This window comes from Bos mutus, chromosome 27, assembly GCF_027580195.1.
Source record: "Bos mutus isolate GX-2022 chromosome 27, NWIPB_WYAK_1.1, whole genome shotgun sequence".
In the NCBI taxonomy this organism is placed as follows: Eukaryota; Metazoa; Chordata; class Mammalia; order Artiodactyla; family Bovidae; genus Bos; species Bos mutus.
Window position 1 is genome coordinate 40,587,692 of NC_091643.1, and position 24,948 is coordinate 40,612,639.

Below are 24,948 nucleotides of genomic sequence, written 5' to 3' on the forward strand. Positions count from 1 at the left end.
TACTCCTTGGAAGGAAAGTTATGACCAACCTAGATAGCATATTCAAAAGCAGAGACATTCCTTTGCCAATAAAGGTCTGTCTAGTCAAAGCTATGGTTTTCCCAGTGGTTATGTATGGATGTGAGAGTTGGACTGTGAAGAAAGCTGAGCACTGAAGAACTGATGCTTTTGAACTGTGGTGTTGGAGAAGACTATTGAGAGTCCCTTGGACTGCAAGGAGATCCAACCAGTCCATTCTAAAGGAGGTCAGCCCTGGGTTTTCTTTGGAAGGATTGATGCTAAAGCTGAAACTCCAGTACTTTGACCACCTGATGCAAAGAGTCGACTCATTGGAAAAGGCTCTGATGCTGGGAGGGATTGGGGGCAGGAGGAAAAGGGGACGACAGAGGATGTGCTGGCTGGATGGCATCACTGACTCGATGGACTTGAGTCTGATTGAACTCTGGGAGTTTCTGATGGACAGGAAGGCCTGGCGTGCTGCGATTTATGGGGTCACGAAGAGTTGGACACGACTGAGTGACTGAACTGATCTGAATGGTCTAGTGGTTTTCCCCACTTTCTTCAATTTAAGTCTGAATTTGGCAATACAGAGTTCATGATCTGAGCCACAGTCAGCTCCCGGTCTTGTTTTTGCTGAATGTATAGAGCTTTTCCATCTTTGGCTGCAAAGAATATAATCAGTCTGATTTCGATGTTGAACACCTTGTGATGTCCATATGTAGCATCTTCTCTTGTGTTGTTAAAAGAGAGTGTTTGCTATGATCAGTGTGTTCTCTTGGCAAAACTACTAGCCTTTGCCCTGTTTCATTCCGTACTCCAAGGCCAACTATGCCTGTTACTCCACGTGTTTTTTGACTTCCTACTTTTTATTCCAGTCACTTATAATGCAAAGGACATCTTTTTGGGGGTTTGTACTAGAAGGTCTTATAGGTCTTCATAGAACCGTTCAACTTCAGCTTCTTCAGAGTTACTGGTCGGGGCATAGATTTGGATTACCATGATATTGAATGGTTTGCCTTGGAAATGTACAGAGATCATTCTGTCATTTTTGAGATTGCATCTAGGTACTGCATTTCGGACTCTTTTGTTGATATGATGGCTACTCCATTTTTTCTAAGGGATTCCTGCCCACAGTAGTAGATATAATGGTCATCTGAGTTAAGTTCACCCATTTCAGTCCATTTTAGTTCGCTGATTCCTAGAATGTTTACACCTGCCCTGTTGTAAATACAGGGAAATCACTTATCTAAACCAGCATTCTCTTAAGTTTCAGCAGCGTGCCTCCAGTCCTTAGCCATTCTGATAATAACCTGTTAGAAATTGGAGGAGCTAAGTGACCTCTAAGCCTCCTCCTCCACCCAGCAAGTTATATGATCACCTGCTAGATGCTTCAACCTGGATGTAGTGATTGTACCCTCTTTTACCACCCACCAATGACTTACTGAAATCCAAATTTCTGATCCACTGCAAATGGAGATTGCATGAAGTCTTGACTTTGCCACTATCTACTCAGAGTTATAGACTGTGAAATGAAATACCAAGCTCATTGACAATTATGTGTAGCAAATTCTCTCAGTTAATGTTTGACTTCAATTTCAGGAGTATGGCTTTTCAGTTAATTTCAAGAGAGAGCCCCCCAACCCAAGGAAGACATGAAAGAGGATGAGTATTTTTCTGCAACTATACTTGGATTTTTATGAATATGGAAACAGAGATGAGCTAAGCAATTTTAGCTTTACCATTTTTACACTTTTGGATGAATATAAAAATAAAACAGAGTATCATGAGTATGATTTTTTCTTTTAAACTGAAGGAAATGGCAACCCACTCCAGTGTTCTTGCCTGGAGAATCCCAGGGATGGCAGAGCCTGGTGGGCTGCCGTCTATGGGGTCACAGAGTCGGACACAACTGACGCAACTTAGCAGCAGCATAAAGAATTTTGAGAGTTGAAGTACGAATGTAATCTAACTTACTAGTAACCGTTATCTTTGTCATTTCTCTACAGAATGTAATCTAACTTACTTGTAAGCATTCTCTTTGTAATTTCGGTGATAAGTTTTAGTGAAATATAAATGTACATATCAAAACCAAAAAAACAAAGACAAAACAAAACCCACCATATACAGTGTAGGAGAACCACAATGCTGTCTGGAATTCTCTTTCTGGTGATCAAAATCTAGAGCACTCTCAAACCTGTGAGGTCCAGCTCAACTGTATCTTACACTGTGGAGCTACCCTTGGCTCTAAAGAGGAGTAGGCTTTCCCCTTCCTGTGCTCAAATAGCATGTTGTATCAACTTTTAAAAGTGTGTTACACGTGTGTTAATCTTGTATGTGTGTTTGCGACTCAGTATATATTGAGTAATAAACTCATTTCTGGTCTTCAAGGGAGTAATAATTTATTTGGGAATCCAGTGTGTCAGGAAGTAAATGATTTAATCTATTAATATTACAGATTTTTAAGCTTATAATAGGGGGTGCTGTGATTGGGAAAAACAGGATGAGTGGAATCTACTTAGGTAGACTGTTCTAGATGGACTCCTGGTTTCAAAAAGATGAAGTAAAAACTAGCCTTAGGGAATGCTAACTGGGAGAAAAGATGGTAGTGGGGCAAGAGAGAAAGTGGGGGAAATTTCTTGCTGAGAAAGCCATAAGTAGTGTGACCAATGGGCTTTCCTGGTGGCTCAGATGGTAAAGAATCTACCTGCAATGTAGGAGACTCAGGTTCCATCCTGGAGAAGGCAATGGCAACCCACTCCAGTACTCTTGCCTGAAAAATCCCAGGGATGGAGGAGCCTAGTGGCTGTTGTCTATGGGGTTGCACAGTCGGACACGACTGACGCAACTTAGCAGCAGCAGCAATAGGTTCCATCCTTGGGTAGGGAAGATCCCCTAGAAAAGGGAATGGCTATTTTGGGGGGCTCCAAAATCACTGCAGATGGTGACTACAGCCATGAAATTAAAAGATGCTTACTCTTTGGAAGGAAAGCTATGACCATCCTAGATAGCATATTCAAAAGCAGAGACATTACTTCGCCAACAAAGCTTCGTCTAGTCAAGGCTATGGTTTTTCCTATGGTCATTTATGGATGTGAGAGTTGGACTGTGAAGAAGGCTGAGCACCAAAGATGCTTTTGAACTGTGGTGTTGGAGAAGACTCTTGAGAGTCCCTTGGACTGCAAGGAGATCCAACCAGTCCATTCTGAAGGAGATCAGCCCTGGGATTTCTTTGGAAGGAATGATGCTAAAGCTGAAACTCCAGTACTTTGGCCACCTCATGCGAAGAGTTGACTCATTGGAAAAGACCCTGATGCTGGGAGGGATTGGGGGCAGGAAGAGAAGGGGACGACAGAGGATGAGATGGCTGGATGGCATCACTGACTCGATGGATGTGAGTCTGGGTGAACTTCGGGAGTTGGTGATGGACAGGGAGGCCTGGCGTGCTGCGATTCATGGGGTTGCAAAGAGTAGGACACAACTGAGCGACTGAACTGAACTGAACTGAACCACTCCAGTATTCTTGCCTGGAGAATTCCATGGACAGAGAAACCTGGCGGGCTACAACTCATGGGGTCACAAAGAGTTAGACATGACTGAGCTTCTAACCCTTTTCCATACTTTCAATGTGACTGTTAGGTTGATAAACACTTTTTAACTCCTGCATTACTGGATAATAGGAATATTAGCATGAAGAGTAGCAATGTTACCCTTTGTTCATGCTGAATAATCTTCTATAATTTACTTAGATTTGATTTTGATCTATTAAAACATCAGGGTATATTTTTATCTCAGGAAAGGACATCGGATTTACCTGTGCTTTGCTTCCCTTACACGTTGAAAGACTTAGGATGTTATGTCATTTATGTATGCCATCCTCATGTTTTTAGAGAATCCCAAATCGCCTTATGAATAGTACCTTTTATTCTGAAGACTGAAGCTTTGGTGCTTCTGCCACCACTATTCACTGCTGTTGCAGGGCATGGGGTGCCGCTGTTTTGTGCCTGTGGGAGTAAGAAATGAAATGCCAGGTTTATGACATGACACATGGAGTCAGCCCACATGAATACCACTAGTGTCATGCTGTTCTTGTCTTGTGGCAAGTTACATTTCCAGGAAAAACATAATACTATAATTCAGGTTTTCACTAGATTTTTATGTGATTTTAGACATTTAAAAATCCTAATAAAGCTTGCAGTGAGCTATGCAGTGTTTTCCTTTATTAAACAGCTTGTGTGTCAATTTTATGAAAATCAATATTGCATGGAACAGGATTGGAATCTAACAATAGTACTTGATATTCATCAAAACATGCAGTGTTATATATACTCTTGGAATGCAAAGAAGCCACCTACTCAGTTCAAGTTGCGTGAACTATGCATTTAAAAAAAAAAAATTTTAACCGCTATTGAGAGTATATTTTTCATAGACACTTGAGAACTAGATTTTTTTACTGTGTACATTTAACTTTGGCTTTGATAAGCAGTTTGTTGAAGGACTGAGAAGCCCTTTATGTTTTGTGATGCATTCTTTAAGGATAGGTATTTGTGTATTGAATATGTTTTATTCTTAAAATGTATTCATACCACTTTAGTTTTAACAAAATATTGGCCCCTTAGGTGTTGAAAGACTCCTGCACATTGAATATACTGTGAACATTTGGTATCAACTCTGAAAATTGTTTAGAATAAAGGAGTAAAGGAAATTAGAAATCAATATTTATTAAGCAGTTAGTATGCTCCAGTTATTCTTTAAGGAGAATCATCTAAGTATTCAACTGAATTGTCACTAATCTTTGAAATTGTATATTATGTCATGGATGAGGAAATCACTGCTCTGGATGATTAACTATTTAACCCATGATTATCCTGATAGGATGGAGAAGGCAATGGCACCCCACTCCAGTACTCTTGCTTGGAAAATCCCATGGACGGAGGAGCCTGTTAGGCTGCAATCCATGGGGTCGCTAAGAGTCAGACACGACTGAGGGACTTCACTTTCACTTTTCACTTTCATGCATTGGAAAAGGAAATGGCAACCCACTCCAGTGTTCTTGCCTGGAGAATCCCAGGGACGGGGGAGCCTGGTGGGCTGCCGTCTATGGGGTCGCACGGAGTTGGACACGACTGAAGTGACTTAGCATAGCATATCCTGATAGGAAGGTAGTCCCTGATGAACTCAATGTCCAAAGCAGGTCTTGCTTAAATACTTAAAGGATGTACAGTTTCCATTACCACCTTAGGCTAAAATTATGTCGTTTAACATTATTTCATAGAATTTGATCATAATATGGTTATATCTCACAAACTGGATGTTTTCTCATATGAATTATTTCATGGAATAGAAACTTGGCTTCCCTGGTGGCTCAGACAGTAAAGAGTTTGCCTGCATGCAGGAGACTTGAGTTTTACCGCTTGGTCAGGAAAATCCCTTGGAGAAGGGAATGCCCAACCCCTCCTGTATTTTTGCCTGGAAAGTCCCATGGACAGAGGAGCCTGATGAGCTGCAGTGAATGGAGTTGCAGAGTTAGATATGACTGAGTGACTAACACTTTCACTTTCAATAGAAACTTACAGTCTTTTTTTGTTGTTGTTGTCCTTTCTTTTAATTTACTTAAAACAGTTTACTGGATGGAGAAGCCCAATGCATAATCTGAATTCCTGCATTCACAATGAAATGCAGAAAAAGAGAGATCTGAATAATTAGTTTTCTCAGTCTTGGACTATATCTGATACACTGAATTTCACTTATCTTAGGTTTTCATTTTTCATAGTGAAAAGTGATAGCATGCTGAATTAATAACTTAGAGTCATGAAATTCATGTTTGTATGAAAATGTGACATTTGTATTCACCCTCAAGCTACTGTAAAGGAAGGAATTTTGTCATATTTTGCTGAAAATAACCAAAATAAATGTATTAATATTTCCTGAGTTGATCAACAAGAAATTTGTATGGATTTCTCCAAATGCAAAGGTGTCTTTTTGGTACTGAGAGACAAATGTGCAGAGACTCCTATGTGGGGGGAGTTTGAGGGGCTGGGGACTGATCAGAGAAGAAAGTATAACTGTGAGAGGCTGTGATATACAGCAAGCTCTATAGGTTGATGTTCAGAGTAGCTTGAATGGGAGGGGTGTTCAGAGCATGAGAGCTTCTAGAGGTTTCCAGAAGTGTCTAGAAGACCACACCCTGAATGGGAGGAGGGTGGGGTGCAGTGGGGCTCACATGGGAAAGGAGAATGGAAGAGGGACTTATGTGTTTAGGTGATGTCATGGAACAGTACAGGAGGGAGCCTTCGGGCCAGAGGACCCCAAAGGGCAGGCATGGCTCAGAGTCTGAATAAGTCATCTAGTATGGGGGTGTACACAGCAGAAATGTGTTGTCTCCACGTTCTGGAGGCTGGAAAGCCAAGATCAGGTGTTGGCATCTTGGCTTGTAGATGGTCCTCTTCTCACTGTGTCCTTGTATGACCTTTTTTCTCCGTGCGTCTGGGTTCTTACAAGGTTGGATGCAGTCCTGAAGTTAAGTAAGTTTTACTTTATAGCTTCTCTAGAGAACTGTGTCCAAATGCAGTCACCCTGTGAGGCTGGTCGGGGTGACGGCTTAGCACAGGCATGTCTGAGGGACACAGCTCAGCTCATCTCAGGGACCAACAGCCTCAAGGCCCCATCTTATCAATGGGCAGCCGCTGCCAGGTGAGGATTTGCAGAGGTTCTAAGCGGCCACAAATGTGTGAGTTTGGGGTTATTTTTAAAATAATTGAATGTGTAAAAAAAGGGAGTTTGATACCAGTGGGCTTTTGAGCTAACAGTTTACTTCTTGCCATGAAGACATACAGAGCCAACATGGAGGCCATTTTTGCTCACATAGATGGCACAGGTCTGACCCCGAGGTCCGTGGGACTGATGCTTCTTGCTCACACCCCAAGGCAGGCACCCAAGGTAGAATCAGTTATCTGCCTTCTTTCTTCTATTATTGCTTGTTGTAGAAATATCAACCCACCTGCCCCTTCAATACCCAGTTCAGATGTCCAGTTGAAAGCAAGTATACCAAACTCAAATTTAACTGGGATTACTCTACCTCATTTTCAATAATGTTATGAAGTTTTTAATAAAAATGTGTATTTCATTTAGCTCACATTTCTAGACATTTCTTTACATCTGGATTAGATATTGCTGCTGCTCTAAAGCAGTTCATGCCTTTCTCTGGTAAAGCGGCCACTGTCTTGGTCCAGTTGCCCCATAGTCGTCTACATCATTCTGGACTGTGTCACGGCACCTGTCACCTGGTAGCATAGCTGTGCTTCATTATATGTGCATCTCCCTAAATCTATCCATTGTGTTCCATCTAGGACTATGGTCTCTGCATGCAATTCCATTTCCTAGCAGATAACCTAGTGAATGATAGGTGCACATAAAATATTACTGATCAATTAAGTGAGTAGAGTGAGGGAGAGGCTCCCAAACTGAGACACGGTAGTAAACTCTACACTGACAGGTACATTTCTTTCCAGAGCTTTTGTGGAAAATCTTATAGACAAAGAATGGGATATATAATATTATTTGCTTCCTGAGTGTGGAGAGTAGTGGTTGAGATTGCTTCTTTTTAAGAGTGGAGAACTACCATGAAAATGAAACGACATTATTTCTGCTGAGGCTCCTTTAAAAGGCCCAAGGTTGTCTTACTGTAATGAAGAGTCAGAATTCTTATTACTGTCGAGAGTGAGCTTTGTTTCTGGTCTGGCTGTTTCTGGGGAGGGAGGTACTTTTCCTACTGGTGTAAGTTGAAAAATAAGAATAGCAGCTCCTACCAAGACAAGAGTTGTACACTCACCAAAGAGTCTCCCAGTGAGTCTCTAGTTTCCACAATCATGTTTTGAAGAAGTTGCTAATATGAGGTTTAATTTCTGTTTCTTCATTACATATCAGATACTGTATTTGGACAGTTGAGATTTCCTTTCTCATCAGATAGGGCATTATACTAGTTTTACTATGTGAAAACTAGGAAAAACAAGAATTATCAAGGTTGATTGAGTCATGTGGTCTCAGTAGCTAACTGTTGAGTTGGACTTTGCATCAGTTTTTCTGACTTGACTCCTACTTGCCATCCATTATTAGTATTACTGTGATGATTCTTACTAAGTGAGCAGCGGTCCCAGATTGAGCTTGTCCAGGAACCAAAGGATCCTCTAAGTTCATGTCTTCAGTATCTACATCATCAGGAGAGACTAAAAGCAAAGACACAGAGGGGCACGCTTGCTAAAAGTCAAATGTTATTCAATGTTTTAGGGATCTTATATTGCTGCTCAAACAAGTACTTTGACAAGCGCTTTGTTGGGGGATTGCACTATGTGTCCAGACAGGGCATATTCACTTTGCTCTTGGACATTGGCTCTGATGATCACCATCCTTGCCTCTTCTGTGTGTCTCCCTCAACTGCGGGAGGTGGCAGACACCACACTGTCTGGTAGGAATCCTGGTGGCTTAGGCTGGCTAGAACCTCTAGACTGTCATTTTATTCCTTCTATTAATTTAGTTCTCCTCAAAAATCTACTGTTTACTTTCCAAGAATCTTCGCCTATTCCTCTGCCATAGTTTCCACTGACTTTTTCTGTCACAGAGCTTATTCTTCTCACACCGCTGAGTTTATGACTTCCCAGCCTGACACACTGAGTGACTGAAGTGCACTGAACTGAGCCTGATAGCACCAAGATGCAGATGTGCTACATGTCTTGTGTCTTCTCTCTTGCTGACTCTCTACAGAATGGGAAGTTTAGAACAGTTCAGTTGCTCAGTCGTGTCTGACTCTTTGCGACCCCATGAACCGCAGCACACCAGGCCTCCCTGTCCATCACCAACTCCCGGAGTCCATCAAACCCATGTCCATTGAGTCAGTGATGCCATCCAACCATCTCATCCTCTGTCATCCCCTTCTCCTCCTGCCCTCAATCTTTCTCAGCATCAGGGTCTTTTCTAATGAGTCAGCTCTTCGCATGAGTTGGCCATAGTATTGGAGTTCCAGCTTCAACATTAGTCGTTCCAGTGAACACCCAGGACTGATCTCCTTTAGGATGGGCTGGTTGGATCTCTTTGCAGTCCAAGGGACTCTCAAGAATCTTCTCCAACACCACAGTTCAAAAGCATCAATTCTTCAGCATTCAGCTTTCTTTATAGTCCAAATCTCATATCCATACATGACTACTGGAAAAAACATAGCCTTTATTAGACTGACCTTTGTTGACAAAGTAATATCTCTGCTTTTTAATATGCTGTGTAATAACTTTCCTTCCAAGGAGTAAGTGTCTTTTAATTTCATGGCTGCAGTCACCATCTGCAGTGATTTTGGAGCCTAGGAAAATAAAGTCAGCCACTGTTTCCACTGTTTCCCCATCTATTTGCCATGAAGTGATGGGACCAGATGCCATGATCTTAGTTTTCTGAATGTTCAGCTTTAAGCCAACTTTTTCACTCTCCTCTTTCACTTTCATCAACAGGCTCTTTAGTTCTTCTTCACATTCTGCCATAAGGGTAGTATCATCTGTATATCTGAGGTTATTGATATTTCTCCTGGCAATCTTGATTCCAGTTTGTGCTTCTTCCAGCCTGGCTTTTCTCATGATGTGCTCTGCAAATAAGTTGAATAAGCAGGGTGACAATATACAGAATTGACGTACTCCTTTTCCTACTTGGAACCAGTCTGTTGTTCCATGTCCAGTTCTAACTGTTGCTTCCTGACCTGCATACAGGTTTCTCAAGAGGCAGGTCAGGTGGTCTGGCATTCCCATCTCTCAGAATTTTCCACAGATTATTGTGATCCACATAGTCGAAGGCTTTGGCATAGTCAATAAAGCAGAAATACATGTTTTCCTGGAACTCTCTTGCTGTTTCAATGGTCCATCAGATGTTGGTAATTTGATCTCTGGTTCTTCTGCCTTTTCTAAAACCAGCTTGAACATCTGCAAGTTCATGGTTCTCGTATTGCCGAAGCCTGGCTTGGAGAATTTTAAGCATCACTTTACTAGCATGTGAGATGAGTGCAATTGTGTGGAAGTTTAGCATTCTTTGGCATTGCCTTTCTTTGGGATTGGAATGAAAATGGAACTTTTCCAGTCCCATGGCCACTGCTGAGTTTTCCAAAGTTGCTGACATATTGAGTGCAGCACTTTCACAGCATCATCTTTTAGGATTTGAAATAGCTCAACTGGAATTCCATCACCTCCACTAGCTTTGTTCGTAGTGATGCTTCCTAAGGCCCACTTGACCTCACATTCCAGAGTGTCTTGCTCTAGGTGAGTGATCACACCATTATGATTATCTGAGTCATGAAGATCTTTTTTGTACAGTTCTTCTGTGTATTCTTGTCACCTCTTCTTAATATCTTCTGCTTCTGTTAGGTCCCTACCATTTCTGTCCTTTATTGAGCCCATCTTTGCATGAAATATTCCCTTGTTATCTCTAATTTTCTTGAAGAGATCTCTAGTCTTTCCCATTCTATAGTTTTCCTCTATTTCTTTGCATTGTTCACTGAGGAAGGCTTTCTTATGTCTCCTTGCTATTCTTTGGAACTCTGCACTCAAATTGGTATATCTTTCCTTTTATCCTTTGCTTTTTGCTTCCCTTCTTTTCACAGGTATATGTAAGGCCTCATCACACAGCCATTTTGCTTTTTTGCATTTCTTCTTGGGGATGGTCTTGATCCCTGTCTCCTGTACAATGTCATGAACCTCCGTCCATAGTTCATCAGGCACTCTATCAGATGCAATCCCTTAAATCTATTTCTCACTTCCACTGTATAATCATAAGGGATTTGATTTAGGTTATACCTGAAAGGTCTAGTGGTTTTCTCCACTTGCTTCAATTTCAGTCTGAATTTGGCAATATGAAGTTTACAATCTGAGCCACAGTCAGCTCCCAGTCTTATTTTTGCTGACAGTTTAGAGCTTCTCCATCTTTGGGGGCAAAGAATATAATCAATCTGATTTTGATGCTGGGCATCCGGTGATGTCCATGAGTAGAGTCTTCTCTTGTGTTGTTGGAAGAGGGTATTTGCTATGACCAGTGAATTCACTTGGCAAAACTCTATTAGCCTTTGCCCTGCTTCATTCTGTACTCCAAGGCCAAATTTGCCTGTTACTCCAGGTGTTTCTTGACTTCCTACTTTTGCATTCCAGTCCCTATAATGAAAGGGACATCTTTTTTGGGTATTATTTCTAGAAGGTCTTGTAGGTCTTCATAGAATCATTCAACTTCAGCTTCTTCAGAGTAACTGCTCAGGGCATAGACTTGGATTACTGTAATATTGAATGATTTGCCTTGGAAACGAACAGAGATCATTCTGTCATTTTTGAGATTGCTTCCAAGTACTGCATTTCGGACTCTTTTGTTGACCATGATGGCTACTCCTTGCTTCTATCACCAGTCCTATCCACAACTGGGTGTTGTTTTTGCTTTGGCTCCATCCCTTCATTCTTTCTGGAGTTATTTCTCCATTGATCTCCAGTAGCATATTGGGCACCTATCGATCTGGGGAGTTCATCTTTCAGTGTTGTATCTTTTTGCCTTTTCATACTGTTCATGGGGTTCTCAAGGCAAGAATACTAAAGTGGTTTGCCATTCCCTTCTCCAGTGGACCACATTCTGTCTGACTTCTCCACCCTGACCCGCCCATCTTGGGTGGCCCCACACGGCGTGGCTTAGTTTCATTGAGTTAGACAAGGCTGTGGTCCATGTGATCAGATTGGCCTGTTGTCTGTGATTATGGTTTCAGTGTGTCTGCCCTCTGATGCCTTCTCTCAGTGCCTGCCATCTCACTTGGGTTTCTCTTCACAGCTGTTCCAGCAAACCAGAATGGAAGGACCATTGCTTATCCTATGTAGCTGATTTATCAGAAACTGACAGGGTAGGGGAGAAGAATACCCATGCTTGTCTGCATGTGTCTCCCAGCAATTCCACAGAGAAACTCACACTTTTCCCACATTTGACCTTTAGAGTGTCCTGTGGGATTTACCCTCTGGGTGGCCTCATGTTATTTATGTATTTTCTTCAAGAGAGATGCTACTGAAAGCTTCCAGAAACCTTTGCATTTTTTAAAAGAAAGTAAAAGTTAATATTTTTAAATAGTTGACATATCATGACTCACTGTTTTGACACAGCACTGAAATAATTTATGAATGTTTTACATCTTTACATTTAAATACATCTGATACTTCTTTGAAGCAGCTAAAATCTATTCCAGACCCTGTACCAGCTGTCATGTGAGCAGGATGAGGCTGTGGGGAGGCAGGACATCTCCCAACCCCCTGATTCATTTATTGATGAAAGAAAAGATGGTGTGTCACTCACTTTCCTTGATCTTTTATGTATGGTAGAATCTAATTTCCAAATTTATAGGGTTTGGATAATTTTGTTGAAAAAAATTACTGAATTAAATTCTAGAAGAAAAGTTCTATTTTATTGGCATTTAATTGGATTCTTTTGACTGTGGAGCATAACAAAAGATATGTTTAATTTTATTTCAAAATCATTAGCACTGGTATTTGCGCTAACTGGAAGTCCCATCTTACACAATGTTAGAGCTTCTTTGAAAGCAAAACATTATATTATCTTCATCTTTATTTCACCCCAGAGTGTCTAGCAAAGTGAGACACACAGTTGATGAAAAATAAATGTTTGCTAATGAACTGTGTTTAAGCCGCATCAGAGAGGTGCTCAAAATGACACCTCATAGGAACTGAAAAAAGAAAATTGTTTTATTTTTCACTGCTTCTTGGATCTGCAGTTTCACTGTCTCCCCCCTCTTCTCTAGGAAGTTTTCCGTCTCCAAATGTCCTTTTTTCATGGAGACAGTTGTATAGTTCCTGTCTGGTGGCCGAGAGAAGTTCAGTTCTGTCTGCTGTGTCCTCATTCTTATCAGGCCGGTAGGCATTCCCTCCTGCTTAGACAGTTTGCTCCTCTCTTTTACATCATTCCAAACACCTCCCACTTACATTTCAAACATGTTCAACTAAAATTTTGGGTGTATAAACCCCTCCCCTCCTTATCAGAGAAACCTTTCATCATAAGACAAGTGTATGCAGGTGAGAACTCTGTCCCATCCCAGAGCATGTTGACAATGGTCAAGATGCCTTTGGATAAACTGGTCAGCCTCCTAGCCTGAAAATGCCTGCTCTCTCTCTTCTTCCCAGTGAATTTGTGTCCAGTTTCTATTGCTGTGCTAAACTATCTCCACTTCTATGAAATTTTCTTACATATTTCAGTTGGAAACTGATACTTTCTCCAGTGGCCCTCTACAGAAACCAGTGTTAAAATGTATAAGTCCATGGATTGTAATTAAATATTCATGCTTTCTCTGCCTACCTCCGAGCTCTGTAATGCAATTCTTGAGAGTAAGAATCTTCTCTTAAGATTTTTTGTCAGCACTACCCAGAGTGAGGCCCAGTTCATGGCATGGATGTTTACAGAACCGGTGAGTCTGAGTGTATGCTACACATATGGCACTTGTGTTTTCCGAAGGGGAAGACATATGGATGCTCTAGGGTGGAGTCCATTAAACACCCATCTTTGAATGAGATGTATGCTGAGCTAGAATTTGAAGGGAAATAGTTTTTTTTTCCTTTTTTTTTTAGTAGAAAACAAATGAGACATTGGGACAACTTTTACATGGATCTCCGCTAACAAGGGTTCCTTTGGTTAGTTAGCAGACAAATAGCAAAGATTACTTTCTAAAAAATTGCAGAAGTTTGGATAATGTGAAAGTTTCATTTCAGTTCAGTCACTTAGTCGTGTCCAACACTTTGTGACCCGTGGACTGCAGCATGCCAGGCTTCCCTGTCCATCACCAATTCCCGGAGCTTACTCAAACTCATGTCCATAGCATCAGTGATGCCATCCGCCATCTTATCCTCTGAAATCCCCTTCTCCTCCTGCTTTCAATCTTTCCCAGCATCTGGGTCTTTTCAAATGAGTCAGTTCTTCCTAATTAGGTGGCCAAAGTATTGGAGTTTCAGCTTCAACATCAGTCCTTCCAATGAACATTCAGGACTGATTTCCTTTAGGATGGATTGGTTGGATCTCCTTGCAGTCCAAGGGACTCTCAAGAGTCTTCTCCAACACCACAGTTCAAAAGCATCAATTCTTTGGTGCTCAGCTTTCTTTATAGTCCAACTCTGACATCCATACATGACTACTGAAAAAACCATAGCCTTGATTAGATGGACATTTGTTGGCAAAGGAACGTCTCTGCTTTTTAAAATGTTGTCTAGGTTGGTCATAGCTTTTCTTCCTTGAAGCAAGTGTCTTTTAGGTTTATGGTTGCAATCACCATCTGCACTGATTTTGGAGCCCCCCAAAATAATGTCTGTCACTGTTTCCATTGTTTCCCCATCTATTCGCCATGAAGTGATGGGATCAGATACCATGATCTTAGTTTTCTGAATGTTGAGTTTTAAGCCAACTCTTTCACTCTCCTCTTTCACTTTCATCAAGAGGCTCTTTAGTTCTTTTTCACTTTCTGCCATAAAGGTGGTGTCATCTGCATATATGAGGACACTGATATTTCTCCCGGCAGTCTTGATTCCAGCTTGTGCTTCATCCAGCCCGATGTTTCACATGATATACTCTGAATATAAGTTAAATAAGCAGAGTGACAATATACAGCTTTGATGTACTCCTTTACCAATTTGGAACCAGTCTGTTTTTCCATGCCCAATTCTAACTGTTGCTTCCTGACCTGCATACAAATTTCTCAGGAGGCAGGTCAGGTGGTCTGGTATTCCCATCTCTTTAAGAATTTCCCACAGTTTTTTGTGATTCACACAGTCAAAGGTTTTGGCCCAGTCAATAAAGCAGACATAGATGTGTTTCTGGAATGCTCTTGCTTTTTCGATGATCCAGTAGATGCTGGCAATTTGATCTCTGGTTCCTCTGCCTTTTCTAAAACCTTCTTGAACATCTGCATATTCACAGTTCACGTACTGTTGAAGCCTGGATTGGAGAAATTTGAACATTACTTTGCTAGCATTGAGATGAGTGCAGTTGTGTGGTAGTTTGAGCATTCTTTGGCATTGCCTTTCTTTGGAATTGGAATGAAAACTGACCTTTGCCAGTCCTGTGGCCACTCTAAGTTTCGCAAGTTTGCTGGCATATTGAGTGCAGCACTTTCACAGCATCATCTTCCAGGATTTGAAACAGCTCAACTGGAATTCCATCACCCCCACTAGCTTTGTTCATAGTGATCCTTTCTAAGCCCACTTGACTTCACATTCCAGAATGTCTGGCTCTAGGTAAGTGATCACATCATCATGGTTATCTGGGTCATGAAGATCTTTTTTGTACAAGAATACACAGAAAAGTGTATTCTTGCCACCTCTTCTTAATATCTTCTGCTTCTGTTAGGTCCATACGATTTCTGTCCTTTATTGAGCCCATCTTTGCATGAAATTATCCCTTGGTATCTCTAATTTTTTTGAAGAGATCTCTAGTCTTTCCCATTCAATTATTTTCCTCTATTTCTTTGCACTGATCACTGAGGAAGACTTTCTTATCTCTCCTTTCTATTCTTTGGAAGTCTACATTCAAATTGGTATATATTTCCTTTTCTCCTTTGCCTTTAGCTTCTCTTCTTTTCTCAGCTATTTGTAAGGCCTCCTCAGACAACCATTTGCCTTTTTGGATTTCTTTTTCTTGGGGATGGTCTTGATCACTGCCTCTTGTACAGTGTCATGAACCTCCTCCATAGTTCTTCAGGCACTCTGTCTATCAGATCTAATCCCTTGAACCTATTTGTCACTTACACTGTATAACCCATGAACAGCATGAAATGTGAAAGTTTACTGTTAGGAAATTTTTTGAAATATAAGATAAAAATGAATCACAGGACAAAAATAAATGTTGTTAAACATAAGCTTATTTCCTAATTAAAATACAAGACTTTATGAAAATATATTTGAAAATTATTGTTAGAAATTTTTGATTGATTCAACTTTCTTTAGAATTAAAGGGTATTTCATCCTTTCTTTCCATATATCTTAGGAACAGAAGAACTACATACAAGACAGAAGTTGAATGTCCCATTATTATTTATATTATAGAGTTATCACTCTTACACATATTAGTCATCATTTTCTTTCTTAATTAAAAAAGATGCATAGTTAAACTAAAACTTAAAGGTTGCCCTTTTTAAAGTGTTTATACTTATCTGTGTGTAAGGTGGTAAAACAATGCATTTTGAAGAAAGTGATAAACTGACTGTATTCTTGGTGAAGGCTGGACTTTCTACAGGGACTGAAATTTCAGGGTCTTACCTAATAGAAGACAGTCTCTCTGTTCTGTAAGAGTCCTGGGAGGTGTTCAGGTTAGAGGAATATCAGTCCTCCATGTTCCACTCAGGTGTCTGTGCTCCTTCCCCCTAGTGGCCTGAACTTCATCTTCTGCAAGCAGACATCAACAGGGAAGTAACATAGCACGTGGTGTCAGTTCTGAAACGTACCACCATCACTTTTGCTCAGTCCATTAAACAGGGCATCCTCTCATGGGAAAGGAGTGTGAACTGTAGTCTCACTCATGATGAATGTTAGACAGCTAGTCTTATCCCCCAAATATCCTGTTAATCTCCAAAGCATGAATTCACTATTTTCCTAGAATGCTAGTTAGTTATGGAGCTGTGGAAGTAGCTTCAAATGCTAAGAAAATACTGCAGTTTTGGCAACTTCTAGAAAGGCCAATGTGGTTATTAGTTTTGATTACTAAAACATGTTTGTATTTCTTAGTATGCCAGATGTTTAAAAATATGTTTAGATTTTTTTTCTCAGAAATGTCACTGTTACCTCCAGTTTTATGCTTCAGACTTTAAACATTTTTTTCAGACAAGAAGCTGTTTACCTTGAACTTGTAACTCATAGATTGGTTAAAAAAAAAAAAAAAAAAACAATGCTTAAAGTAAAAAACTCATAGCTTTAGAATTTTGTCCAAAGATTTCACTTAACAGATGAGAAAATTAAAGCTTTAAGAGGTCTCACTGTAAAACAGTGAAACATATACACCAAACTCTGGATTTTGGTTATGATAGAAAGAAACAAACTCCCCTCTTAAAAACAGAGTTAAGTTATCAAGTGACAAATCCATTGTAATAATTTGTATACTTTATGAATATTAAGGTGTTTAGGGATCAAAAAATTAAGTAAGTGAATAATTTGTAATAGCATACTAGGTCTGAGAGAAAATGCTCTTACAACTTATATAGATATTTTGTCTGTTTTAAAATTTGTATTGATTTCATTTACCTTATCTTTATCTTTGCTTACCTTTTGTTTACTTTATCTTAGAAGTTTATCCACAGCATTAGATTTGATGTTTAGTCAATAATATGGATTACTTATTTTAAGTTATTTTTTGTCTCTCCATTGCCTTACTGATTTTTTGTTATTCTTATTGTTTTTTAATGAAATCATAAAAAACTTTGTTCCACAAGTCAATGTCTCACGCATTTAACCAAATACAACTAAAAAATACAGAACAAGATAAAGCTTTTATCACTGAATCTGATTGAGACTTTTTTGTTTTGTTCTCAGCTTTTTTTTTTCTAGTTGTAGCAAGAATACTGATCATAAGACCTAATGTCTTCACAAATGTTTAAGCGTTCAATAGAGTATTGATGACTACAGGTGCGGTGGTTATGAACACACCTCTAGAACTTACACGTCCCGAATGGGAGCTTGATGCCCCTTGAGCAGCAGATGTTTCCTCCTGCCCTCTGGTTTCTCACAACCACCATTCTTCCCTCTGTTTCTCTGAGTCTGACTATTTTGGATAATGTATATAAGTGGAATTATGTGGTATTTGTCTTCCTATGTCTGGCCTATTTCCCTCAGCATGATGTCCTCCAGGTCTGTCCACGCTGTCTCATGTGGTCGAGTGTTCCTCCCTTTTAAGCTTGCTTAATGTTTCATCTCCTTCATTTATTAATCTGTCAATGCATTGTTTACATATCCTGGCTGCTGTGTAGAAGGTGCAATGATTATGGAGGTAGAAATATCCCTTTACAGCCCTGATTTCAGTTACTTTGAACATATACCCAGAAATGGGATTTATGGGTCATACTGTTAGTAATCCTTTGAGGAGCCACCGTGCTGTTTTCTGTAGTGGCCATGACTTTGGTTCAGTTCTGAAGTACAACCATCAAGGAGAAGGCAGATGCCTTGGTAGATCAGTGATGCTACTAAAAACATCTGCTGTTGTTATTAATCACTAAATCGTGTCCTGCTCTTGGAGAAATACCTTAAAAAGCCACATCATTTTAGTGATAGCAGTTGGTATTCTTGCATTGCTTTATAATCCACAAAGCATGCAACACATCTCTCATATCTTCCCATTTGCCCCCTGACTTCTAGTGCCCACCCATTCTCTCCAGGATTAATGCATTGTGTTGGTTTATCAGAGAATAATGTGCTGCTACCTTTCTTATAGTGATGACTGTTTCTCAAATTGGCTGCACTGGTAAGTTATTTTCAGTTTTATATTTTCATCACATATACACCCATTGTCAAAGTTATTTATTGGTTTAATAGTGCTTCAGTTGTGACCTCTTGGGTTTCCTAAGGACACAATTATATACAAATAAGTTTTTTTTTTTTTTTTCTCTTTCCAGGTTTATTTAGGAATAAATTGGAAATATAAGTTTATTTTCTTCTTATTAGCTGATAGTTCCAAAAAAGTAGATATTAGTGTTATATCAGGTACAAAAATATTTTAGGTAGCAGCTCCTCAATATAGATTAGATAAATTTTAAATGGTGAGCTACAGAGTTCTTGTCTGGAGAATCTCACAGACAGAGGAGCCTGGTAGGACAGAGGAGCCCACAGTCCATAGGATCGCACAGAGTTAGATATGACTGAGGCGACTGAGCACACAGCACAAATATAAACATCAGTATGTTACTTATTTTAAAATGCCAAGCAGCCTGCCATAGCAGAGGACAATGACTGTAGGCATGGTCGATTTGCACAAAGCGAAAATAATTACACATCCTAGAGAGACAATAAGAGAGTATATACTGAAGGAATATTTAGTATATAAAAGCCTAACAATTTTATGTAATTTTCTAAATACTAAATACACAATTCTTGCCTGTGTATCTTCCTTTGCTTTATAGACGATATACATGTCAATTCTCCTCTGCTATGATCATAACTTATGTCTGGCAACATATATGGAATAATTTGCATAACTGACAGTTAAATATCCACGTTCATGATCTCTGTGATGCTTATATTAACCAAGGCAGTGTCCCCTTGAAATCTCTCTTTCATCCTCTTTGGTGCCGTTGTATTTTCTCAGCCTCTTTCACTTCTCCACCTCCAGTCTCTCCTCTCTCTCTCTGTTGATGTCCTCTGGGATTCATTCAGCCCGTGGGTATTTGCTTTCCTTGTTCTGTTCTCAGTACCCTAGAGAATTAGTCTTCACCTCCTCAACAATCAAATCCACATCAGTGACTGAAACTCTAACCATTACCTTCCCACCCGATATTTTCCATTTTCCTCCTCCCAGCTATATTTACTTGAAAATTCCAGTAAAATACTGTCTATAAAATTCAAACATTTCTTCCTTCTCTGCCACCAGTGTATCTTATCTCTCTATTTTTCTACTGTTCTTGTCAACAGCTATATCTCCTTGGCTATTGCATCGCATTACTCACTTAAATCTGATTATAATACACCCTCTGGTAGGAAGTGATAAAAGAAATACAGCTGTTAATTCCAAGACTTTCCCCATGAAGTTCTTCTTTCACCACTGCCTTCCTCCTTCTTGGTACATAACCAGGATCACAGGATTCATTCAGCACTCACTGCCTCTGTGAAGCATTCTTTATAATTCACTGACCCTTAATTTGACTTTTCCTTTGAGGGCATACAGTGTTTGTTTCTTTAACTTGGTTTAAATCTCTCAACAGAAATGCCTCAATTTTTTATTCTGTTTGTGTCTCCATTAATGTCATGTCCATAGAAGACTGTTATTAGATGTTTCTGTAACTGAGTGATAAGTTGGTAAAAAAAAATTTAAGATTTTTTTTAACCTGAGGGAATACAGATCTATAGTCTGTATATAATGCTGAGCCATCTAATCTAAGTGTATTATTTTTATTTCTGGGATTGAGTGAATACCCTTAGCTATAACATTTCTGCAACGTTGTAGAGATTCCCGATGGAATTGACACTGAAAAATCTGAGACTAAAGTGTTAGTTTGGTCAGTTTCCTCAGCTATGAAATAAAGGTTGAATCTGCCTCAAGGATTCTTTGGAGGGTTAGATTTAACGATTCAGGACTTAGACAAGTGCCCAGAACAGTAAGATAGGAGCTCAATAAACAGTTTTCTTTATCCAAATAGACTTTAAAAAAAATGCAACTCCATTTTACAGCCACAGTACTTCATATTTTGAATTTACTATTTTAAAGTTGAATCATCTTTTTCCAAATGGCAATAGAGTTGGAATATTTCTCCACATTTCTTCCTCCTCAAATGAAATACGTATTAATAACTTAAACTTATACAGAACTATAGAATATATAGATGAGATATGCACAGCATATAAGTTATACAAACATATATATATATAAGTAAATAAATACACACATATATATATGTAAATAAACTAGAAATCAATCTGCCTTCCCACAAATAACGCTGAAAAACAAGTAGTTTTTACTTTTTGGTTCCAACAAGATCAGAGCTGCCAAGTCTTAACTGTGATGACCCCCGTGTAGGGCACACCACGGTGAAGACGAAGGTGACACCAGCCTTCCTGTGATCTTACTGCGTTCCCAAGGAGGAAATAAGTAAATCACTTCAGCTTGGGAATTCTGGAGTGGATGCGTATCCAGGGTGTTGTGCAAACGCAGAGGATGCTTCTAGGGAAGACACTGAAGCCTGGGCTGGCAGGAGCCTTGCTGCTCTTGTCCTGTCACATGAGCTGGCTGCCGACCCTTTGGTGAGCTCTTTGCTCCCATCTTTTGTCTAAGAAACCTGAACCCTGTTCAGGGAGTGTGCGCGTGAGTGACTGTGAGCGCAGTGCACTCGGAGGATGCCCGTGCGTTCCTCACACCAGCGCTGGGGAAGAAGAAATGCTTTTTCTGCCATTGATTCTGGCGAGCTGGGCCTGCCACCCACCTTCCTGCCGAGCCTCAGCCTTAAACACAGGTCCTGCATAACTGCCCATAGGAGCTTTGTGCCGAAAAGAGCGCTGTATGTTTAATTGGCACCCTCTTTACATTCTGCCTTCTGTTTAATTGGGGTTTGATAATTGCCTCACTGGGGCGCGGGTTCCCTTCCTCCTGGCCTTTTGCTTCACCGCCTGCGTGGAGACAGGCTGCAGCCGCCACCTCTGCAGCACCGCATGGCTTTCATCCTCTGTCCTCGAAAGAGGGATGGTACAGAGCGAGCTGGATGTGCGGATATGAATAGGGAAAGGAGCAAAAAGAGCTCTGGCAGTTTGGAACAACTTTGAATACAATTGGGCCTGAAAAGATTATGCATAAATTGAAAAGCACTGAATATTCTCCACCTCCTCCCCCAAAATATTGCCAACAGAATTGACTGGGAACTTCTCTTCTCACAACACCAGGGCAGTAGCTATATAAATAGATTGACTCAGCCAGGTTGTAGAAAATATATTGAGAATTTCTTGCTTTGGGTGTCGAAGTAGTTGTGGCATTCAAAGTCATGGTGAAACTTGACTTTGGAGGAGGGGAGTCCATGGGCTGAAGTTCAGGCAGTGGTGAAACACCTTATGCTCTGGAATATTTTGTAAGAAAAAAAAAGTGTTAGTCGCATGCGACTCTTTGTGACCCCATGCATGTAGCCTGCCAGGCTCCTCTGTCCATGGAATTCTCCAGGCATGAATACTGGAGTGGGTTGCCATTCCATTTTCCAGGTGATCTTCCCCACCCAGGGATCGAACCTGCAGATTATTCACTGCTGAGCCATCAGAAAAGCACTGCTGCTGCTGCTGCTAAGTCACATCAGTCGTGTCAGACTCTGTGCGACCCCATAGACGGCAGTCCACCAGGCTCCCCTGTTCCTGGGATTCTCCAGGCAAGAACACTGGAGTGGGTTGCCATTTCCTTCTCCTATGCATGAAAGTGAAAAGGGAAAGTAAAGTCGTTCAGTCGTATCTGACTCTTAGCGACCCCATAGACTGCAGCCTACCAGGCTCCTCCGTCCATGGGATTTTCCAGGCAAGAGTACTGGAGTGGGGTGCCATTGCCTTCTCCAGGGAAACACTACCCCCATGCTAAAAAGAAGTCATAAAAAGTTGAATTAAGTGTAAGAGACAAGCTACATGTTGCCCAGGTTGCTGAGGTATTGACAGCATCTGTCTAACAGATCTTGTAAAAGCATTTGAGAAAAAAAAGAAGAAAGAGAGTTGTATTTTCTTTTTTTTTCTTTCTTTTAAAAATGAGTTCTTTTCAGGCTTCCTCGCCTCCCTCTCCCATTCTAGCTTTGTAAGCTCTTAGTCGACTTCCTCCGGCTTCTGTGCCCCTTGCTCTTTGATTCACAAAGGAAGCCTGGAAAAGATCTGTCCTGATATTGTCTACCTCAGTGAACTCATTTTCGTAAACCTTGATTCCCCATCATAAGTCCGTGTCTCAGCTCGAAGGAATTGCTTTCAAAACGACTCGCAGCTTGGTGCACAGCAAGTAGCTCCTGACTTCTCAACAGCCAGTAATGGAGGCAGAGGCTGTGTTCACTTCGTCAGAGGGACCGGGGAGTGGCTGGGACAGGTGGGGGTGCCAGAGAGAGGAGGGACAGTGCTGGAGCAGAGAGGCCCCGGAGCGGAGAGGCCCGGGAGCAGAGAGGTCCTGCAGAGAGTCCCTGAAGCAGAGAGTTCCCGGAGCAGAGTGGTCCTCAGGGCACGGTCACAGTAGGGAGCCCATGGGATAGTTAACGTGCCCCTGAAGAGGTTACTGGATAAGTTTCACCAAAATGAGATCCTGCATTTTGCGAGCTTGCCTTTGGTAGAACATCATGGTTTGGTTTGTTCTTCTCTTCCTGAGATGGCAGGTGTACCGGGCTCTCCAGGCTCCCGCCTGGGTGGATCTTGTGTGGCTGATGCTCAGGAAGGTGTGGGCAGGAGAGAAGGAGCAGGCCTGTCCATCTTCATCCCTTCCTGATACTTGGGTCCTACTTAGGCCACAGGCTCACGGGCTGCTGTTGTGCGCAGAGAGTTAAACCCGGGATCTTTTTTCTTTGCTTTGCAAAAAAGGAAATGATCTGGATGACTATAGAATTTTAAGTTCTCACTTCATGCTATAGCTTCAGAGAAACTGTAGCTCCACACAACTGGGCATTATTATTTTTCTCTTGCTGAAGTCATGTAGCCAAAATGTGGTTGTCATTGTTTAAGTGGGAAAAATAACCATGCAGATTTGGTTTTAAATATTGCTCAGGATTGCATCTACCTCATCTGTGAAAGGCCTAATAATCTGCACTCTGGGGTGTTCAGAAAAATTGCTCTCACCTTCTGCAGGACAGAACTCATGGACCCCTGGGGTGGGAAGGTGAGATAGAGACGAAAATGGAGGGAAATGAGATGAAAGTCAGCTTCTGTCATTGATCTTAATGTTTGCCGATAAAACATAGACAAACTCTAAGGTCTCAGTCACTGAATTTGCCTTTGTGTGTTGCTTTCTCTGTGTAACGTAAGGAAGAATGTTTCTGAACAGCAAAGATGGAGTTTAGATGAAATAGAAAATAGCACATATATAAAAAACAAGACAAAGCAGGCAGAATGGGTTTTCCAAGGAAACAATTGAAAGTCTTAAAAGGTATTTGGTGGAGAACTAATGTGTAAAGAATAGACTTGCCTCTCTTCCAAGGAAGGGGACTGACATTTTGGGGCTGAATAACCTACCAGTGTTTTATCTGCATTCTTATCTCATTTTTCCCCCCAAGTTCCCATGTGATGTTTTAATACCTGCATCTTAGAACATTATGCATTAGCAAGTGTGCATTGAGGTCCTATTACCTGTTTTACACGATGCTAGATGGCCTGTGGCCCACCTTGTGTTCTTAATCCCACGTGCCTCTTGCAGTAAATAAGTGAATGAATGAGTAAACAACCAACCGAACAAGTAGTATTAATTTCACAGGGCTGCCATAACAGAGTTCAAACTGGGTGACTCAAAATGATAGAAATCTATCCCCTCCCAGGCTGGAGGCTGGAAGTCTGAGGTCACAGGGTCTGCGAGGCCTAACTCCCCCTGATGCTTCAGAGGAGAGTCTTTCCTTCTTGGTCCCAGCAGCTGGCAGTGGCCAGCTGTCTTTCACATCCCTTGACTTGTGGACCCATTGCTCCAGTTTCTGCCTCTGACTTCACATGACTTTCTCCACTGTGCATGTCTCTGTGTCCTTATTTTTCTCAGAACATCAGTTATGGGGTCGAGGCCCACCCTAATGCAGCACGACCTCACGTTAACTACGTCTGCAATGACCCTACTGCCACATAAGATCACCCGTGAAGCCCTGGTGGTTAGGACCTCAACATACTATTTTCAGCAAGGAGACAGATTTCAGCCTACAATGTACATGGATGCAAACATACATAAATGAACACACATGTAGGACATACATAAATAAGTAGTTCATTATAAAACTAGAATGAAGGGACTCAACACAGTGCTAGGATAAATAAAATACTTGAGGGCACCACTTTACAGCAGGTGAGGAAGGGTGGTAGCAGGTGGACCCACAAACTGGGGAGAAATTTGTTCTTAACACATGGCTGGTGTTCAGAGTCAATGCAGGCTTGGGACAATGCAGTTGATGTGTTTTTGTATATTTTATTGCCTGTTCTAGTTATCAGAGAGAAACCACTTTTTATTTATTTAATTTTTATGACATCTAGCAATAATTTTTGAACTATGATTCTTTTTTTGGAATTCCCAGGAAACTCTCATGGAATT

General features: G+C 40.8%; 1 protein-coding gene and 1 pseudogene across 1 annotated transcript in view; one reads left to right on the forward strand and one right to left on the reverse strand.

Moving 5' to 3' along the window:
- LOC138985923 (twinfilin-1 pseudogene) overlaps positions 1-9,962 on the reverse strand; it is a 32,603-nt pseudogene extending 22,641 nt beyond the window's left edge.
- CSMD1 (CUB and Sushi multiple domains 1) overlaps positions 1-24,948 on the forward strand; it is a 1,688,220-nt gene that overhangs the window by 152,140 nt on the left and 1,511,132 nt on the right. The window lies entirely within an intron of this gene.